Source organism: Cricetulus griseus (genome assembly GCF_003668045.3).
Source record: "Cricetulus griseus strain 17A/GY chromosome 1 unlocalized genomic scaffold, alternate assembly CriGri-PICRH-1.0 chr1_1, whole genome shotgun sequence".
NCBI lineage: Eukaryota > Metazoa > Chordata > Mammalia > Rodentia > Cricetidae > Cricetulus > Cricetulus griseus.
The window spans coordinates 211395920-211400400 of NW_023276807.1; positions in this window are offsets into that span (position 1 = coordinate 211395920).

Consider the following 4481-nt stretch of genomic DNA (forward strand, 5'->3'; position numbering starts at 1 on the left):
TCAAGTGCAAAATTCTTATTCAAAGTAGCAGAATTAAGTCCCATCTTACAAGAACCCCACCTACACCTTCTCCAGCTCCTCCCAACCAGTGACACAGCCTTCCCCTTTCCACCCACCACTGGGCATTCCATGAGCCAAGAATTCAGCATCGCGACAGGTCCTTTGGGCAAGGCTTGTTCTACATGCCATGGAAAGGGAGAAACAATGGAACAATGTCCCCATTCTCAGATGTGCACGTGAACACACACACACACACACACACACACACACACACACACACATGCGCGCGCGCTACCAAGACAAATACTGGCCTCTCACTTTCCAAGCTGCTATATCCACGCCACATTTTTCTTCCTGGTTTCATTTATACTACTTGCTGTACAGGTGCCGTATATGCATGAGAAATGTAAGGGTCTTGCTCTTTGAGAGAGCCCTGTCTGTATGCACTTGAATTTGGTCTGGCCAAAAATCAAACACTGGCCACATACCAAGGTGTCATTTATCCTTCACAATTGCTCTGTAGGTAAGGCGTTAGCAAATTAACAACAAAGGAAAATGAATGCTGGGGTGAGCTCTGCCAACAAACTGTAGAGCTGTGTGGGACCCAGGGACCCATTTGGAGCTCCTACCTACATTTTTATTACTCCTGTTTATTTTCTGTTCTTTGTCTCTGGAGAGGTGAAGGAATAGTGACAAGAATACTGTTTTTTGCTAGCAGGTATGACATACAGCGCTGTATATACTAATACCTCTATGTGTGGTGTGTTTAATCCTCACTGATGATCAGGTGAAACAGACACTATGATCCCAATGTATGCAGCAGGGTGTGGTTTTGTTCTATTTTTGTTGTTCTAAGTGCTGAGAACTGCTCTCCCTACACTCTCCAATCTTATATCTGAGAAGACAGAAATTCAGAAACTTGATAGCCAGTGATTAATGACAGAGTTGAGACTGACAGATGTGGACAGGGTCAAAGCATGTTCTCTGAACTGCAGCAGCATCCCTCTATACCGCTCCTTTTACAGGAGGGATAGTGGCTGAAGGCCACCCCTCCATTTCAAACCTCTACTGTGGACTAGCTTTGAGACCTGGTGGCACAGATACCCATATTCACTATGCACAGAATGTAATATTGAAACCAAAGTAGACGGGCCACAGTGACATAATCTCATAATCCCAGAACTGAGGAGGCTAGAGAAGGAAGATCTAGTCTTTGAGACTAGCCTTGACTACAAGATAAGACCATGCCCAAAATATAAATAAATAAATGGATGGATAGACAGACAGACAGACAGACAGACAGACAGACAGATAGATAGATAGATAGATGATTGATAGATGACAGAAGATAGACAGACAGACAGATATGAGTTTGTCAAGTCAGTTGCCCTGAGAAGCAGAAAGCCTGAAGGTGATTTCTCCTGCTAGAAATAGAGCTGAGCAAGGCAGGTCCAAATCCGTGGGTTTGATGAACTGGAACAACTCTCTCTAATATCAGGATGATCTTAAAATAGAAGTCTGGGGGAGGGAGAAAGACCCCAGAGCAGAAGCATAGGAAGAGATGGTAATTGTGCATTGGTTCCCTGGGCTCATGCTGATGCTGCCCTGAGGACCAGATCCCAGATCTCCACCAAGAGGGTGGTTAGACTGAGAACAGCCAAAAGACAGCACTTATTTCCCGAGGGTGCCCAGGACAAGCTCACCCACCCACTGACTGGGAAGAAAGAGCTTCCTTGAGAACTCAGAGCATGGACCTGCTCTACAAGGAGAGGCAGAGCCCAAATTTAAATGGCTTTGGTTATCAAGTCCTGACACTATCATTAAATAGACTGGCCCAGTCACTTTTCACAATTACCAAAAGGTAAAATCACAAGTATTAAGATCCTATTTTGCAGGGCAGTGGTGGCACACCCCTTTAATCCCAGCACTCAGGAGGCAGAGGCAGGTGGATCTCTGAATTTGAGGCTAGCCTGGTCTACAGAGCAAGTTCCAGCACAGCCAGGGCTACACAGAGAAACCCTGTCTTGAAACAAACAAACAAACAAAAGGTCCTCTTTTTACATGTATTTGTTGTTTTTTGAGACAGGGTCTCCCTATGTAGCACAGGCTATCCTAAAACTCTTTGTGTAAACCAGGCATGTTTCAAACTTATAATCCTGCTTTGGCTTCTTAATGTTGAGATATCAAGATCTTAGTTGAGCTTCACATATGGCACATTTCTGTAATTTCTGTAATCCGAGTACTCCAGGAGGCAGAGGCAGGAGGATTATCACAAGTTAAAGGCCATCCTAGGCTACACAGAGAGTTCCAGGCCAGTCAGGGCTATATACTGAGGTGCTATCTAAAAAGAAAAAAAAAAAATGTAAACTGACTTCTTCATTTGTAATTCTAGAGGTAGACAACCCATAAAACTAAATTATTCCCAGAGTTGCTTGGAAGGTTTACTGCCAGAAAAGGGCTAAAAAGAACAGAAATGGCATGTCTGTGTTACTGTCCTGGTGAGGGGTTGCTGGGGACTGGGACACAGGGAAGAGGAAACAAGAGGAAAGTCATGGGTTGACACTAGGTTGTTTCAGGACACGTTGGGACAGGGACTGAGACATACTTGCTTGCCCTGGCCTGTTTGACATTTTTGGCTTGACACAGTCTCTCCTGATTTCTCTAAAGTCAGATAACAGCTCTATCTCATTTTGATGAAGTAGAACTTTGGCATGGGGACCTGTTCAGTTTGGTCCAAAACAAGGCCCTCTCCCTGCATTTTTTATTTTAGTTTTTGATGTGTGTTTGTTCAAATTTTCATCTGAAGGTTCCAAATGTACATGGGAAGAAAAAAAATAATAAAGATTCCTACCAATTATCTCAGAGAGACTATGTAGGCAACCAGTGTGTACAAGGAGCACCCAACCCCGCCCCGCCCCGCCCCGCCCCCGGTGTTGCTGCTGTGTGCTGAGTGAGAGTCAGTTTTCAGTGACTGTTTACTCTCAAGTTTTTCTTTAGGAGTCATGGGGAAATGAAAGACTGAACGGTCCCCCAGATAAGCACAGATGTCCATAGAGTTCATTTCATTTTATTTTTTTGTGGTGCTAGGGGTAGAACCCAGGGCCTCACATGCTGGACAAGGGTTATCCCACTTAGCTATGTACTCTGAACCTAAAATCTTTCTTTATTAATGAAACCACAAGGGAGTCTCAGAAGGAAAGAAGCCCCACTAACCATGAGTTCGAAATGCGAAATGACAAAGTGTGAGGAAACCACTCTCTTGAGAGTAGAACATTAGATTCAACCAGCAGTGTGGCTCAGCCAGCACGTTGCAGGTAAGCCAGACACAGAAAACGAAGGATCGTCAAGTCAGCTCAGCTGTGCAAAGAAGAAAAACAAAAAAGAGGGGATTTGAAAAGGTACCAAATAAAACTTTCAAAGTGAAACACACATAGATATTTTAATTAGAAGTTCAATGAACAGGACAACTATCAAAATAGACATAAACAGAGATTTAAACCCAGTGTGGTGGTACAAACCTGTGGTCCTAGCTCTTAAGAAGGATGCAGGAGGATTTCAAGTTCAAGACCAGTGCTGGCCATATAGCCAAACTCTGTCACCAAAGGAGGGGAGAATTTAATGGATTTTAGTGGTGTAATATGTGTGCATGTATTGTGTGAGAGAATCCAGTAACCAGAAGCTATTTCAGAAGTAGAAAATAAGTGTGGGATATCACTGGCTGAGAATTTTTTTTTAAATCTTCAGATCTAAGATTCTGAATTCCAAATACTATTACTAAATAGAAATCTAAGATTTTTGATGAGCCAAGAAAAGGAAAACAGAAGCCACTTAGTGCATATGTGGAGATCGGAGGACAGTTGGGAGTTGGTCTTCTCCTTCTGCCATGCAGTGCTCAGGGACCAAATGAACTCAGTTCTTGAGGCTTGGTGGCAATCACCTTTACCTGCTGAGCCATCTGAGCAACTCAAGAAGGCATTTTAATAGCATAAATTTATTGTCTTGCAGTTCTGAAGGTGGGGATTTCTCTGGGCACAAGCCAGAGGGCTTCTGCGGGGCCAGTTCCTCCAGGAGGATTTTTGGGGAGGGCTGGCACAGAAGAAAATGATTTCACACTCATTAGATCATCGACAAAATTAACTGGTAGGCATCAGTGGCTCATTCAGTTCTGGCTGTTCAGGGTGCCTAGGTGGGAGGAATTCTTGAGCCCATGAGTTTGAAACCAAGCTCAGGAACATAGTGAAACCCAGCGTGGGTGGGTGGTGGAAGGAGAAAACAAAAGGAAAAGAAGTAACCTATACAAGGCCCCACAGAATAAGCATGTGGCACAACTATCCAACAATGACATCATAATGTCACTGTTGACCTCTGGGCCACGAGGGCGGGGCTTCTCTTGCATTCAGAATTATCCACACATCAAAGCATTTCTTATTTATCATACAACTGTTTCCATGAACTGGCTAATTGTAGAACAACTATTTGGT